Raw genomic sequence first — 17,804 nt, 5'->3', positions numbered from 1 at the left:
TAGGTGGGGCTCGGTTCTCCGAGTCTGGCTAGTTTGTTTTCTCGGATGCCTGTATTTTGTTGAAAACAAGCATGCTCAGCTGATGAGGCAGTAGAAATGGCAGATTCTTTCTGCTAGGCATTTTTATTTTTTTCTGATTTTTCATCACAAGGGACCATTTTGACTTTCTAGCCTTGATACTGAATTGACCATTTTGAAAACTGTAGACTTCATTTACATAGAATTAGAGGTGATGGGTGCAGGAGTAACTGCTGCATTATAGACCGAGTTATACTAGGTAACATATACAACAGTGTGGTTATGATTAGCCGGGCAGTATAATTGTGTCCATGTCACTGTATTTCTTGGAGTATTGATGACTTTTTTTTAAAGCAGTTCTTTATTGGCCAGATTTCCAGGAGTACCCACCAGACGTTTATAGTTTTGGACATTGCCAACAAAATGCAAGTAATGCCTCTCAGACATTCTGGTAATCAAAAATGTCCCTTTGTATTTCCAAATACTCCAAAGAGGAATAGGTAACACCCCAGGTTATGGACTACTAAATAAATGATTTCATAAAGGTCACACTAATAAAATTTTCCAAGTGTACCCTTGTTTTACTCTTAGATCTTGTTTTACACTAGATCTTCTAAAGCCCATCCGAAAATGCTACTTTTTAGATACTACCTAAACTCTAGTACAGGTCTGCTCTGTAAGATTTCACGAAGGGCAACATCAAAATTAGGTTTGTTTTTGTTCTCAGTGCTAGTTCCATCTTGGGTTCACTCTCTCTTGCCACAAACTTTGGATAAAAATGTAGAGTGATTTCTCTGAAAGGTAATACTTTGCCCCTTTTGTGTTTTCTTTTGGAGGCTCTCTATTTCTTCCACTCTATTTGCTGCTTTCCAACCTATGGTTTAAGGATCTAATCTCCAACACGTGAGAGATTCTGGGGTGAGTTGAATCCCTGTTCACCTAGAGAATAGATGAAAGATCATAAGCAATGTTTGTATATACCTGGGTTAGTAGAGTTACTAGACAGAGTGGATGGAATATTCCAAAAAGAAAGCTAGGAGATCAAAGGGGATAAAAAAAGAATAGTAAAATGTTGCCAAATTAATAATACGTCACAAAATCAAGGGGAAAATAAAAATTTGAATCACTGGAACTGTGTAACAGGTTGCATATTACCTATAAGGTAAATCAGAATCATCTGAAAACAAAAAGCAGCTTCTGGTTCACAAGCTATTTCTACCCACTTCTGCTTTTTTCATGTGGGTGAAGGATTATATACTCTGTTGACTTGGGAAATTTTATAAGGAGGTAAGTGCATCTAATTAGGTATCACAAAGCTCACATAAGATAAGATAAAAGATAAGACAAGATAAGGTTGGTACAAAAGTAATTGCAGTTTTTGCATTGTTGAAATTTGCCTTTTGATATTAGAATAAGTTTTAAACAAATGTGGTTATGTTATGCATCATTTTAATACATTTCTCGCTTTATTTATTTATTTTTTTTTTTTGCTAATGACGTATTACTTGCTGTTCATTTTATATTTAGTTTAGACAATGGAAATGATGTCAGACAAAAAGCAAATTCAAGTGATTTTCTTTTTTTATTATTATTATTATACTTTAAGTTCTAGGGTACATGTGCATAACGTGCAGGTTTGTTACATATGTACACTTATGCCATATTGGTGTGCTGCACCTATCAACTCGTCAGCATCCATCAACTCGTCATTTATATCAGGTATAACTCCCAATGCAATCCCTCCCCGCTCCCTCTTCCCCATAATAGGGCCTAGTGTGTGATGTTCCCCTTCCTGAGTCCAAGTGATCTCATTGTTCAGTTCCCACCTATGAATGAGAACATACAGTGTTTGGTTTTCGGTTCTTGCGATAGTTTGCTGAGAATGATGGTTTCCAGCTGCATCCATGTCCCTACAAAGGACACAAACTCATCGTTTTTTATGGCTGCATAGTATTCCACGGTGTATACGTGCCACATTTTCTTAATCCAGTCTGTCACTAATGGACATTTGGGTTGATTCCAAGTGTTTGCTATTGTGAATAGTGTCGCAATGAACATACGTGTGCATGTGTCTTTATAGCAACATGATTTATAATCTTTTGGCTATATACCCAGTAATGGGATGGCTGGGTCATATGGTACTTTTAGTTCTAGATCGTTGAGGAATCGCCATACTGTTTTCCATAGTGGATGAACTAGTTTACAATCCCACCAACAGTGTAAAAGTGTTCCTATTTCTCCACATCCTCTCCAGCACTTGTTCTTTCCTGACTTTTTAATGATTGCCATTCTAATTGGTGTGAGATAGTATCTCATTGTGGTTTTGATTTGCATTTCTCTGATGGCCAGTGATGACGAGCATTTTTCATGTGTCTGTTGGCTGTATGAATGTCTTCTTTTGAGAACTGTCTGTTCATATCATTTGCCCACTTTTTGATGGGGTTGTTTGTTTTTTTCTTGTAAATTTGTTTGAGTTCTTTGTAGGTTCTGGATATTAGCCCTTTGTCAGATGAGTAGATTGCAAAAATTTTCTCCCATTCTGTAGGTTGCCTGTTCACTCTGATGGTAGTTTCTTTTGCTGTGCAGAAGCTCTTTAGTTTAATTAGATCCCATTTGTCAATTTTGGCTTTTGTTGCCGTTGCTTTTGGTGTTTCAGACATGAAGTCCTTGCCCATGCCTATGTCCTGAATGGTATTACCTAGGTTTTCTTCTAGGGTTTTTATGGTATTAGGTCTAACATTTAAGTCTCTAATCCATCTTGAATTAATTTTCGTATAAGGAGTAAGGAAGGGATCCAGTTTCAGCTTTCTACTTATGGCTAGCCAATTTTCCCAGCACCTTTTATTAAATAGGGAATCCTTTCCCCATTTCTTGTGTCTCTCAGGTTTGTCAAAGATCAGATGGCTGTAGATGTGTGGTATTATTTCTGAGGGTTCTGTTCTTTTCCATTGGTCTATATCTCTGTTTTGGTACGAGTACCATGCTGTTTTGGTTACCCTAGCCTTGTAGCATAGTTTGAAGTCAGGTAGCGTGATACCTCCAGCTTTGTTCTTTTGGCTTAGGATTGTCTTGGCAATGCGGGCTCTTTCTTGGTTCCGCATGAACTTTAAACCAGTTTTTTCCAATTCTGTGAAGAAATTCATTGGTAGCTTAATGAGGATGGCATTGAATCTATAAATTACCTCGAGCAGTATGGCCATTTTCATGATATTGATTCTTCCTATCCATGAACATGGAATATTCTTCCATTTGTTTGTGTCCTCTTTTATTTCACTGAGCAGTGGTTTGTAGTTCTCCTTGAAGAGGTCCTTTACATCCCTTGAAAGTTGGATTCCTAGGTATTTTATTCTCTTTGAAGCAATTGTGAATGGAAGTTCATTCATGATTTGACTTTCTGTTTGTCTGTTGTTGGTGTATAAGAATGCTTGTGATTTTTGCACATTAATTTTGTATCCTGAGACTTTGCTAAAGTTGCTTATCAGCTTAAGGAGATTTTGGGCTGAGATGATGGGGTTTTCTAAATATACAATCATGTCATCTGCAAAGAGGGACAATTTGACTTCTTCTTTTCCTAACTGAATACCCTTGATTTCTTTCTCTTGCCTAATTGCCCTAGCCAGAACTTCCAACACTATGTTAAATAGGAGTGGTGAGAGAGGGCATCCCTGTCTTGTGCCTGTTTTCAAAGGGAATTTTTCCAGTTTTTGCCCATTCAGTACGATATTGGCTGTGGGTTTGTCATAAATAGCTCTTATTATTTTGAGATATGTTCCATCAATACCGAATTTATTGAGAGTTTTTAGCATGAAGGGCTGCTGAATTTTGTCAAAGGCCTTTTCTGCATCTATTGAGATAATCATGTGGTTTTTGTCTTTGGTTCTGTTTATATGCTGGATTACATTTAATGATTTGCGTATGTTGGACTAGCCTTGCATCCCAGGGATGAAGTCCACTTCATCATGGTGGATAAGCTTTTTGATGTGCTGCTGGATCCGGTTTGCCAGTATTTTATTGAGGATTTTTGCATCAATATTCATCAGGGATATTGGTCTAAAATTCTCTTTTCTTGTTGTGTCTCTGCCAGGGTTTGGTATCAGGATGATGTTGGCCTCATAAAATGAGTTAGGGAGGATTCCCTCTTTTTCTATTGATTGGAATAGTTCAGAAGGAATGGTACCAGCTCCTCCTTGTACCTCTGGTAGAATTCAGCTGTGAATCCATCTGGTCCTGGACTTTTTTTGGTTGGTAGGCTATTAATTATTGCCTCAATTTCAGAGCCTGCTATTGGTCTATTCAGGGATTCAACTTCTTCCTGGTTTAGTCTTGGGAGAGTGTAAGTGTCCAGGAAATTATCCATTTCTTCTAGATTTTCTGGTTTATTTGCGTAGAGGTGTTTATAGTATTCTCTGATGGTAGTTTGTATTTCTGTGGGGTTGGTGGTGATATCTGCTTCATCATTTTTTATTGCATCTATTTGATTCTATTCTCTTTTCTTCTTTATTAGTCTTACTAGCAGTCTATCAATTTTGTCGATCTTTTCAAAAAACCAACTCCTGGATTCATTGATTTTTTGGAGGGTTTTTTGTGTCTCTATCTCCTTCATGTCTGCTCTCATCTTAGTTATTTCTTGCCTTCTGCTAGCTTTTGGATATGTTTGCTCTTGCTTCTCTAGTTCTTTTAATTGTGATGTTAGAGTGTCAATTTTAGATCTTTCCAGCTTTCTCTTTTGGGCATTTAGTGCTATAAATTTCCCTCTACACACTGCTTTAAATGTGTCCCAGAGATTCTGGTATTTGTCTCTTTGTTCTCATTGGTTTCAAAGAACATCTTTATATCTGCCTTCATTTTGTCATGTACCCAGTAGACATTTAGGAGCAGGTTGTTCAGTTTCCATGTAGTTGAGCGGTTTTGATTGAGTTTCTTAGTCCTGAGTTCTAGTTTGATTGCACTGTCGTCTAAGACACAGTTTGTCATAATTTCTGTTCTTCTACATTTGCTGAGGAGTGCTTTACTTCCAATTATATGGTCAATTTTGGCATAAGTGAGATGTGATGCTGAGAAGAATGTATATTCTGTTGATTTGGGGTGGAGAGTTCTGTAGATGTCTATTAGGTCTGCTTGGTGCAGAGATGAGTTCAATAATTGGATATCCTTCTTAACTTTCTGTCTCATTGATCTGTCTAATGTTGACAGTGGGGTGTTGAAGTCTTCCATTATTATTATACGGGAGTCTAAGTCTCTTTTTAAGTCTCTAAGGACTTGCTTTATGAATCTGGGTGCTCCTGTATTGGGTGCATATATATTTAGGATAGTTAGCTCTTCATGTTGAATTGATCCCTTTACCATTATGTAATGGCCTTCTTTGTCTCTTTTGATCCTTGATGGTTTAAAGACTGTTTTATCAGAGACTAGGTTTGCAACCCTTGCTTTAATTTGTTCTCCATTTGCTTGGTAGATCTTCCTCCATCCCTTTATTTTGAGCCTATGTGTGTCTCTGCATGTGAGATGGGTCTCCTGAATACAGCAAACTGATGGGTCTTGACTCTTTATCCAGTGTGCCAGTCTCTTTCTTTTAATTGGAGCATTTAGTCCATTTACATTTAAGGTTAATATTGTTATGTGTGAACTTGATCCTGTCATTATGATATTAACTGGTTATTTTGCTCGTTAGTTGATTCAGTTGCTTCCTAGCCTCAATGGTCTTTACATTTTGGCATGTTTTTGCAATGGCTGGTACCGGTTGTTCCTTTCCATGTTTAGTGCTTCCTTCAGGGTCTCTTGTAAGGCAGGCCTGGTGGTGACAAAATAAGCATTTGCTTATCTGTAAAGGATTTTATTTCTCCTTCACTTATGAAACTTAGTTTCGCTGGATATGAAATTCTGGGTTGAAAATTCTTTTCTTTAAGAATGTTGAATATTGGCCCCCACTCTCTTCTGGCTTGGAGAGTTTCTGCCGAGAGATCTGCTGTTAGTCTGATGGGCTTCCCTTTGTGAGTAACCCGACCTTTCTCTCTGGCTGCCCTTAACAGTTTTTCCTTCATTTCAACTTTGGTGAATCTGGCAATTATGTGTCTTGGAGTTGCTCTTCTTGAGGAGTATCTTTGTGGCATTCTCTGTATTTCCTAAATTTGAATGTTGGTCTGCCTTACTAGGTTGGGGAAGTTCTCCTGGATGATATCCTGAAGAGTATTTTCCAACTTGGTTCCATTTTCCCCCTCACTTTCAGGTACCCCAGTCAGACATAGATTTGGTCTTTTTACATAATCCCATACTTCTTGCAGGCTTTGTTCATCTCTTTTTCCTCTTTTTTCTTTAGCCTTCTCTTCTTGCTTCATTTCATTCATTTGATCCTCAATCGCTGATACTCTTTCTTCCAGTTGATCGAGTTGGTTACTGAACCTTGTGCATTTGTCACGTATTTCTTGCGTCATGGTTTTTATCTCTGTCAGTTCGTTTATGGCCTTCTCTGCATTGATTATTCTAGTTATCCATTCTTCCACTCTTTTTTCAAGAGTTTTAGTTTATTTGCACTGGGTACGTAATTCCTCCTTTAGCTCTGAGAAGTTTGATGGACTGATGCCTTCTCTTATCTCATCAAAGTCATTCTCCGTCCAGCTTTGATCCATTGCTGGTGATGAGCTGCATTCCTTTGGAGGGGGAGATGTGCTCTTATTTTTTGAATTTCCATCTTTTCTGCCCTGCTTTTTCCCTATCTTTGTGGTTTTATCTGCCTCTGGTGTTTGATGATGGTGACATACTGATGGGGTTTTGGTGTGGGTGTCCTTCCTGTTTGTTAGTTTTCCTTCTAACAGTCAGGACCCTCAGCTGTAGGTCTGTTGGAGATTGCTTGAGGTCCACTCCAGACCCTGTTTGCCTGGGTATCAGCAGCAGAGGCTGTGGAAGATAGAATATTGCTGAACAGCAAGTGTTCCTGTCTGGTTCTTGCTTTGGAAGCTTCATCTCAGGGGTGTACCCCACTGTGTGAAGTGTGGGGTGTCGGTCTGCCCCTAGTGGAAGATGTCTCCCAGTTAGGCTACTCAGGGGTCAGGGACTCACTTGAGCAGGCAGTGTGTCCATTCTCAGATCTCAACCTCTGTGCTGGGAGATCCACTGTTCTCTTCAAAGCTCTCAACAGGGTCATTTGCATCTGCAGAGGTTTCTGTTGCTTTTTTTTGTTTGTTTAGCTGTGCCCTGTCTCCAGAGGTGGAGTCTACAGAGACAGGCAGTACTCCTTGAGCTGCTGTGGGCTCCACCCAGTTCGAGCTTCCCAGGGGCTTTGTTTACCTACTTAAGCCTCAGCAATGGCGGGCGCCCCTCCCCCAGCCTCACTGCTGCCTTGCAGTTACATCACAGACTGCTGTACCAGCAATGAGGGAGGCTCCATGGGCATGGGACCCTCCCGGCCAGGTGTGGGATATAATCTCCTGGTGTGCCATTTGCTAAGACCCTTGGTAAAGCGCAGTATTGGGGTGAGAGTTACCCGATTTTCCAGGTGTTGTGTGTCTCAGTTCCCCTGGCTAGGAGAAGGGATTCCCTTCCCCTTTTCGCTTCCCAGGTGAGGCGATGCCTCGCCCTGCTTCAGCTCTCGCTTGTCGGGCTGCAGCAGCTGACCAGCACCGATTGTCCGGCACTCCCTAGTGAGATGAACCCGGTACCTCAGTTGCAAATGCAGAAATCACCCATCTTCTGTGTCGCTCGCGCTGGGAGCTGGAGACTGGAGCTGTTCTTATTTGGCCATCTTGCTCCGCCCACATGATTTTCTTATTCAATTTAAAAATGGGTTATAAAGCAGCAGAGACAACTTTCTGTATCAACAACGCATTTGGCCCAGGAACTGCTAATGAACGTACAGTGGTAGTTAAAGAAGTTTTGCAAAGGAGACGAGAGCCTTGAAGATGAGGAGCGTAGTGACTAACCATTGGAAGTTAACAACCGCCAACTGAGAGCAATCATCAAAGCTGATCCTCTTACAAGCACACAAGAAAAGTTGCCGAAGAACTCAATGTCAACCATTCCAGGGTCGCTCAGCATTTGAAGCAAATGAAAAAGTGAAAAAGCTCAAAAAGTGGGTGCTTCATGAGCTGAATGAAAATTTTAAAAATCATCATTTTGAAGTGTTGTCTTCTCTTATTCTATGCAACAACGATGGACCATGTCTCGATAGGATTGTGACGTGTGATGAAAGTGGGTTTTATATGACAACCAGTGATGACCAGCCTTGTGGTTGGACTGGGAAGAAGCTCCAAAGCACTTCCTAAATCCAATCTTGCACCAAAAAAAGGTCGTGGTCACTATTTGTTGATCTGCTGATGGTCTGATCCACTACAGCTTTCTGAATCCCGGTGAAACCATTACATCTGAGGACTATGCTCAGCAAGTCGATGAGATGCACCAAAAACTGCAATGCCTGTAACTGGCACTAGTCAACAGAGAGGACTACAGTAACCCAAACAGCATGGTACTGGTACCAAAACAGAGATATAGACCAATGGAACAGAACAGAACCCTCAGAAATAATACCACACATCTACAGCCATCTGATCTTTGACAAACCTGAGAGACACAAGAAATGGGGAAAGGATTCCCTGTTTAATAAATGGTGCTGGGAAAATTGGGTAGCTATAAGTAGAAAGCTGAAACTGGATCCTTTCCTTACTCCCTATACGAAAATTAATTCAAGATGGATTAGAGACTTAAATGTTAGACCTAATACCATAAAAACCCTAGAAGAAAACCTAGGTAATACCATTCAGGACATAGGCATGGGCAAGGACTTCATGTCTGAAACACCAAAAGCAATGGCAACAAAAGCCAAAATTGACAAATGGGATCTAATTAAACTAAAGAGCTTCTGCACAGCAAAAGAAACTACCATCAGAGTGAACAGGCAACCTACAAAATGGGAGAAAATTTTTGCAATCTACTCATCTGACAAAGTGCTAATATCCAGAACCTACAAAGAACTCAAACAAATTTACAAGAAAAAAACAAACAACCCCATCCAAAGTGGGCAAAGGATATGTACAGACACTTCTCAAAAGAAGACATTCATACAGCCAACAGACACATGAAAAAATGCTCATCATCACTTGCTATCAGAGAAATGCAAATCAAAACCATAAGATACCATCTCACACCAGTTAGAATGGCAATCATGAAAAAATCAGGAAAGAACAAGTGCTGGAGAAGATGTGGAGAAATAGGAACACGTTTACATTGTTGGTGGGACTGTAAACTAGTTCAACCATTGTGGAAAAGTGTGGCGATTCCTCAAGAATCTAGAACTAGAAATACTATTTTACCCAGCCATCCCATTATTGGGGATATACCCAAGGGATTATAAGTCATGCTGCTATAAAGATACATGCACACGTATGTTTATTGTGGCACTATTCACAATAGCAAAGACTTGGAATCAACCCAAATGTCCATCAGTGACAGACTGGATTAAGAAAATGTGGCACATATACACCATGGAATACTATGCAGCCACAAAAAAGGATGAGTTTCATGTTCTTTGTAGGGACATGAATGCAGCTGGAAACCATCATTCTCAGCAAACTATCACAAGAACAGAAAACCAAATACCTCATGTTCTCACTCATAGGTGGGAATTGAACAATGAGTTCATTTGCACACAGGAAGGGAATCATCACACACCAGGTCCTATTGTGGGAAGGGAGTGGGGAGGGATAGCATTACCTAAATAATGACGAGTTAATGGGTGCAGCACACCAACATGGCACATGTATACATATGTAACAAACCTGCACGTTGCGCACATGTACCCTAGAACTTAAAGTATAGTAAAAAAAAACAAAAAGGCCCAATTCTTCTCCATGACAACGTCCAACCACACATCACACAACCGACGCTTCAAAAGTTGAACGCATTGGGCCACCAAGTTTTGGCTCATCCTTCACATTCACCTGACTTCTCATCAACCAACTACCACTTCTTCAAGCATCTGTACAACTGTTTGCACATAAAACACTTCCACAGCCAGGAGGATGCAGAAAATTCTTTCCAAGAGTTTGTCAAATCCTGAAGTATGGATTTTTATGCTACAGGAATAAGCAAAGTTATTTCTCATTGGCAAAAATGTGTTGATCATAATGGTTCCTATTTTGATTAATAAAGATATGTTTGAACCTAGTCATAAGGATTTAAATTTCATGGTCCAAAACTGCAATTATTTTTGCACCAACCTAAGTACCTAAAGTATTCTTTACTTCCATAAAGCAGAACAAATGTGGGTTTCTTTAAGAGAAAAAAAAAAAAAAAAAACACTATTAGAAAAAAATGTGAGTATAGCATTGATACATATACACACACACATGCACACACACACCCCTGTGTGAAAATCCAAGAACATGAAAAAAAATAATAATAATGATTTATACACTACCTTCTCTATGCAAAGCACTTTGCCAGATAATGAACCTACAAAATCTCTAGTTCTCACTAAAACCCAGCAAGGCATTCACATTTTACACATGAGAAAACTGAAATTGAGAGAGTTTGAGTAAGTTGGATATTGCACATGTAATGTTTTGTATAGCCAGGATTCCAACCTAGTGTTTGTGATTTCAAATTTTACAGTTTTTAATATTTTTTCATTGCATATAAATTAGATTGAGAGGATTAAATGCAGCCTTGTTACTTTTGTGTGAGCGATTTATCCCAGTTAAAGAATACTGATAGTACTTTTTTCATATATTTCACAAAATTAGGAAAAGAGGAATGACCAAAAAATTGTGGAAGACTTTAATTCTATAGAAATAAGCCATGGATTTTAAAAATTATTGACTTGTGTTGATAACATTGGAACTCTCAAAAAGTACATAAAGATAAGGGGAGTAATGTGAACTTCATTTTTTTAAAAAAGAACTAACTAGTGAAAAAAATGTAATAGCAACTTTGGAAGCAAGTAATCATGTAATTTTGAGTTTAAATTGATCTGTGACAGGGACATTTATTTCAGAACTTTTTGTATGTTTAAAAATAAAATTTGGAAACTACTAGAATGTTCCCTAGTATGGAAAGTTGAACAAATTGTGGTGCATGAAAATGCTGGAAAATTACATAGTCATTCAAAAGAAAGCCTTAGTTCTATGTCAATCGTCTGGGTCAGAGTCTGTGATTATAGTGAGAGAGGAAAGCAGAAGCAGAAATGAATACATGGTATGATTCCTTACACAGGTTAGATTTTCCAGGAAGCAGAATCTGAGATGAAGTTTAAGATATTTATTTGGAAGTGTCTTGCAATTAACATTTATAAACAGGGGAGGAAAAAAGCAAAATTGGGCAGAGGGTGAAATTGAGTTGTGAAGCAAGCCTGATGAGAATCTTGGCTGACCCAGTGGGGAGGTCTAGAGCTAATACGGCCATCAGAGTGTCCCTGCATCAGGTCCAAACGGCCAGTCAGTCACACTCTTAACTATATTAGTCATTTGATGTGGGCTGCTTAGGAAATAGTGTGACCATGGGTGAGGCAGTTCTCTGAAGCTAGTAATCAGTGAAGGGACTAAGGCATCTATTGATAGCACCCCCACCGCCCAGCTTTTAGTCCTTCATTGAGGAGCAATCTGGGTGGTGCCTCTGTCCCTCACAATACCTAAAACAAAGTATACCAAAACCCAAAAGGTATAACCATATTTGTAAATGATTACATATGCATGGAGAAAAGTAGAATATAACCTTGATCATGGGGAAAGCAATTGGGCTGGAGGTAGTATAAGTAACGAAACAGAACAAAAGGGAAAGATATTAATAACAAGAATCCATAATATTTTATACTGGTAAACTTTAAAATGCATCAATATAATACTTAGAAGTATTAAGGAATAGTCATCCAATAGTATTTATCTCTAAGTTGTGACTACCTTTCCATTATGTGTCTCTATGTTCTTTGAGTAAAAATAAACATGTATTGTTTAGATAATTTTAAAGATTATAAAACTATTAATTTTTATTTTTGAAACAGAGCCTCACTCTGTCATTCAGGCACTTGATCTCTGCTCAGTGCAACCTCCACCTTCTGGGTTCAAGCGATTATCTTGCTTCAGACTCATGAGTACCTGGAATTACAGGTGTCTGCTACCATGCTGAACTAATTTTTGTATTTTAAGTAGAGACAGGGTTTCACCATGTTACCCAGACTGGTCTCGAACTCCTGAGCTCAGGCAATCTATACCTCTTGACCTCCCAAAGTGTTAGGATTACAGGCGTGAGCCACTGCACCCAGCCAAAACTAAAAATTATTCGCAAATGACAAGGTCACTTGATTAAAGCAAAGCCTTAAGTTTTCAAAGAGCAGATTTCCAAAGGTTTAAATCATGTAGCAAGATGCTCTAAAAGACAAATGGTTGGCCGGGCGCGGTGGCTCAAGCCTATAATCCCAGCACTTTGGGAGGCCGAGGCGGGTGGATCACGAGGTCAGGAGATCGAGACCATCCTGGCTAACACGGTGAAACCCCGTCTCTACTAAAAATACAAAAAAAAAAAAAACTAGCTGGGCGTGGTGGCGGGCGCCTGTAGTCCCAGCTACTCGGAGGCTGAGGCAGGAGAATGGCGTGAACCCGGGAGGCGGAGCTTGCAGTGAGCCGAGATCGCGCCACTGCACTCCAGCCTGGGCGACACAGCGAGACTCCGTCTCAAAAAAAAAAAAAAAAAAAAAAAGACAAATGGTTTTCAGAGGCATCAGTTGTGACACCAGTCGTAATATCCAAAAGTTAATGTTAATAAGTTAAGCTTCTTTATGCAATATACATTTAGTCAAATGTTTCTTGAGTGTATTTAATGAGCCAGAATCTGTTGTAGGTGTAGAGTTACATCCGGATGGAAAGCAAAGAAAAATTCTCACCCTCATGGACCTCACATTCTACAGGAGGGAAAGAGAAAATAAACAATAAGAGCAATAAGTGAGTTAAATACTATGGTAGGTTAAAAGTTGGTGAAGCCCAGTTCCTGAGAAATCAGGCTGTCAGACTCAGTGATTTGCATTCAGGAGTGTTTTAGAGGATGCTCTTGGAAAGAACAACTAAGCGAACAGTAGGAAATAGGTACAAGTAGCCCAAAATGATAGCTTGATGACTAAGTTTAATGACTAAGAGATGCTCATTGTGCCCCCTGTTGGAAGTTTTCTCACTCTAAGAATATGACAAGTAGGCCGATAGAATCTGCATTTGGATACTTTCAGACTACTTCTTGATTCAGGACAGGAGTGTTAAGGTAGTGCTTATGAAAACTGAAAAGTATACTCTTGTCCATTCAGAGTGAATACGAATGGTATCTTGGCCTCCTTTTCTGAAGAGGTGGAAGAGAATACCCTGGCTAGATCACTTACTACATACCATGGATGGCAAGCATTGTTAACTGGTTCTAGTAGAAATAGCCTATCTAGCAAAGCAACTGCACCTGGGGTTTCCTTTTAATTGAGTTACGGTAAGCCATAAACCCAGGATCCATCTGGGTTTTCTCGAGAACTGTTTGGAAAATTAAATGAAAACATAATGCAAGTCACTAATCTTGAATCTATTATGTCTTTAATAGTGGCAATAATTTGCTTACTCTCCCCTGGTTTCAATAGCAATTAATCCATGACCACTGTGAGGGGCAAGTTCCAGTGACTTTGACTTTTTGCTTTTCCCACCATGATAGCTCTTAGCCTGTGGCCAAAGAACAAATGTGGGGTATTTTCAAAACCTAATTATGTCTATTTCAATTGTTCATTCAGAAACCAAGTGAGTCTGCAAATCCAGTGGTCCCAGTGAGTCCACCATGAGCCACACCTGGGACTTGACTCCATTTAATAAGTACCGCCCTCTCCCAAGCAGGAGAGTGTTGCTGCTTTGGGCCTCCCAGGTATCTAGGTCAGCTTGGACCTTGTGTCTAGCAAATCTTGAAGTATGTTTTTCTTTCTCCCTTACTTCACTGTACAATTACCCAAGTAAATGGCAAGGTCCGATTGGGATGAACTGGGAGAATCATTACTGTGTACTTTCTGTGGTGTGGCAGGTTTCTTCCTTCTGAGGCAAAAGTCTAGCCTGCAAGCAGCAATTTCAAGGTCTGCAAAACTGGCTCAGCATAGGAATCTGGAAAAGGGATTGAAACATTTTATTTGGGTGACTTCCCTCAGCCTCCTCATCTTCCATCCTTTATTTTGGTTGTATTCATTGTGCCTTTGTTGGCTGCACATATGTCTTACTGTACCTAGACATGCTGTATTCTGTTAACCACCTCTATAGCTCTCCGCAGGTTCTCTCTCCTGGCTGCCACTCTGATGTTGCTGCTCATTATAATAATTGCCCCAACTGGTGTCTGACAGTTCAGCACTGCCACCTGGTCTCTATTAATTAGGGATCCTATGAGTCCCATTGTTATCAGTGAGCCCAGTTATTAAGAGCATCTCTTACCCTCATCCCTGGCTGATAGAAGACAGCCACCACCGAGCTTCTCAGTAATGCCCATGCCCTTCTCACCAGCATATGCCTTTTTCCTTTGGTAAATGAAATTTCCTCTCATGGATCATAGTGGTCTGGTAGGTTTTCTGACCTAGTTAGTGTAACCACTCTAGCATGCCCACTTCTATGAGCCCTTTGATCCCTCTACATCTGTAAGATAAAGTAGTTCTGGCACTTCAACCTCACAGAGTGCAGTCCATTACTTTCTCTAAGCGTCTAGGAGTCATCCTAGTACCTTGTTTGCTCCACATCCCAGAGACCTTGCATAGGTTTTAAATCGTGTAACCTGTAGAGTGTTCTCACATCAATAAACTCTCTTTTATCCAGCATCCTCAGAATCCAGTCCCATGTATACTCTCCTGGATGCTGCCACTATACACTGGCTAGTTTTTCCTTCAGGTTACAATCCCTTTGCTACTTCAGCACTTCCCTTGATGGATTAGGTTATGACTTAACCCAGTTATTGGCTTACTGTTTGGGACATGGGGGATGGAGAGTGGTGGCATATCCTAAAGGGAGCACAACTGGTCTCGCAAGGAAGACATCTCAAGCAAAGGTAGGATAGCCTATTAATTAGCAAATAGGAGTGTATCACTGTGACAGTCTCAAAGAGTTCAAGAGAATCTGGAGATTTAAAGTTTGGAAGTGCTTCAATCCAGATATCCGCATCCCAGTTTTCAAAGTTCTACTCTTTCCAAATCAGGGACCTAATCTTGGCATGGCAGATCCTGGAGTTGAGGATTCCACTTTTTAAAGAGTGTGCTGCTCTTTAATTAGGTGTTGAATCTCTAGCTTTTGCTCTCCTCTGGCCACAGGAGACCCTTTTTATATTAGTTGTTAAAAACACTCACATTTTTCTTGCCATTCTCCAGGTATCATTGGCCTGAAGAAATAGCCATCTAATTCCAAATTTCTTAAAATTACTATTATCCCTGAAAAATTCAAACTCCTAGGACAGCTTACCTGCCAGTGAATTGCTCTTAATGCCTATCTGTTCCCAGTTCCACATCACTGAAAATTTTAATAATTTCACTGCAACCAAATATCTGGACCTAACAATGTTCCATCTACCTCCATTGAAGGAGTTTTTATTGGCAGCTGACCAAATAAAATCATGAACCTACAGACATCCCATTTTAGATTCTGCTTTCTAGGATCAGTTCTAGTACAAAAGTCATAGGTCAATTTCCAAAGAACTCTGATACCAAGAAAAGGTGTGTACACAAGGAGTATTGGATAGAGATCTCAGAAACAATTGTGAGGTATGAGAAGAGAAGAACTGGTCAGAAGCAGAAGCTGAACTGTGATGCAGTTGCAACAGAAGATTCAGCTGATCCTACAGGAAGTTCTAGAGTTTGGCTGGCCCATTATAGTTATTGCAACGTTAGGCATGGGGGACAGATAATCAAGTCTCTTGCAAAGGCTAATCATTGTATGCAGGCTGCCCCATAGGAGGGACATAACCTTCAGTGAGGCTGCTCTCTTAGTTCAGGGCAATTATTGGAGGGGAACTCAGTTTAGCTTTATAAGTCACCACCAGCAATAGGGGAATGAGTGACTCTCCCAGGGGAGCAAAGGAAAAATCTAGGCAGTGCAGCACATTTTAACTGAAATGTTGATAAAATCTATAGGGAAAAAATAATTATGTGTGGAAGATCACAATGCCTGAACTGGGGTGAGAAGAGGTGAAGTAGTGGGTTGGACTTTCAATAAAGAGTGGGAAAATGTAGGTCTTATTGAAAAACAACATTTGAGAAAAGACTTGAAGTTAGCCATGCTGAAACCTGAAGGAAAGAAATATGCTCCTGGAACAGGGAATAACCAATGTTAATCTCAAAAAATGAACCTGTTAAGTGTGTTGGAAAATTTGAAGATGGAAAAACCCTAAAATCACAAGCTGCAGAATTATGGTCACCATATAATAGTATTGCTACATATATGTAAAGAATATGTACAGAATCATGTACCCAACAAGAGAGAGAGAGAGTGTGTGAATATAAAAAGGCTTTCAAATCTACCTGTAACTTTTGTTTCACTTACTTTACAAAATTCTGAAGAAATGGAAAAAAATTGATGTTTTAAAATATATGTAAAGATTATATGATATTAATTATATTATTCCCTATTATTTTTAATATACCTGTTATATTTCATAACAAAAAGGAGAAAAATCAATAGGGGTGCCAGAAACAGACATGAGCAGTATATATTATTAGATAAGTGAAATAAAATATCCTGACTGACCAAGAATTATTTATATATAGACAGTGCTGAGCATAGTGATAATTTGTGTAACTAAACTTCATCTTTTTATCATCAATTTTGGCCCTACTCTACCCTGTTCTTCTGACCTACCAGCCACATCCTGGCTTATATATATTTTCAAATACATTCTTTGTAAGATTTTTTAAAAGATAATATCAGATTATTATGGAACATAATTCATTTTATATTTATAAAACTTCAAAATATTTAAAAAAGTTGTGAAGATTAAATAGGGTATATTTTAAATGCCAAAATTACCACAGAATAAATTTAAGATTTTGAACCCAAAGCCTATAGCTAACATATTATGAATAAAGAGAATTTTGATTCATCTCCTCGAAGTTCAGAAGTTCAGAACCAGAGAAGCATACCAAATGTCAACAGAGTTTAAAACACTGGAGAATCTCAGCTACACTTGAGGGAGTTATTTAATCTTATTTTCCTTATCTGGAAAATGGGGGTTGTTAAGTAAGGTATGCATCAAGTAAGGCTATTGTGAACATGAAGAGATGGGTACAGATGGAATCTTTGCCCAAGAGCTCACTAAGCATTTGCTGTTACTGTTAGCAGCAGATCAACATATACTAATTCTCTCATCTTCATGAAGTTTGACCACACTCATAATGCCTATCATCTACTCTGCATGAATCCAAGAACACATTTCTTAGCATTCTGCTCCTGAGCAGCTGAAAATCCACTGCAAAGGTATGCATTCATTTCTTTCATATTGAACTATCAATATTGCTTTCAACCAGCTTACCCTTCTTTTGTTTACTTAATTGAATTCAAGCCAACACATACTCATTGAGCATTTAATATGCTACATATACTATATTAAGTCCTAGACTTCCCTCCTTGCTTTCCAAAGCTAATGTTTCAGATATTTACCACTGATTTTATGCATTGAATTTGCCCTTACATTTACCAGATACTCCTCACCTCTTGCTTCAATGAAACAATACAGGTAATCATAGGTAATCAGAATTCAATTCTGTTTTTCATCACTGCACCTCAAAATTTGCCTTTTTATTCCCTCATTTTCTCGTTGCTTCTTTA

At 39.2% G+C, this 17,804-nt stretch overlaps 1 long non-coding RNA gene across 15 annotated transcripts in view; it reads right to left on the bottom strand.

Annotated features, from left to right (window-relative positions):
• LOC102119997 (uncharacterized) overlaps positions 1–17,804 on the bottom strand; it is a 166,667-nt gene that overhangs the window by 130,869 nt on the left and 17,994 nt on the right. The gene's annotated exons all lie outside the window — the stretch shown is intronic.

This window comes from Macaca fascicularis, chromosome 5 (genome assembly GCF_037993035.2).
Source record: "Macaca fascicularis isolate 582-1 chromosome 5, T2T-MFA8v1.1".
NCBI classification, from domain to species: domain Eukaryota; kingdom Metazoa; phylum Chordata; class Mammalia; order Primates; family Cercopithecidae; genus Macaca; species Macaca fascicularis.
The sequence above is the reverse complement of the archived record's forward strand: the minus strand, read 5'-3'. Positions and strand labels throughout refer to the sequence as shown.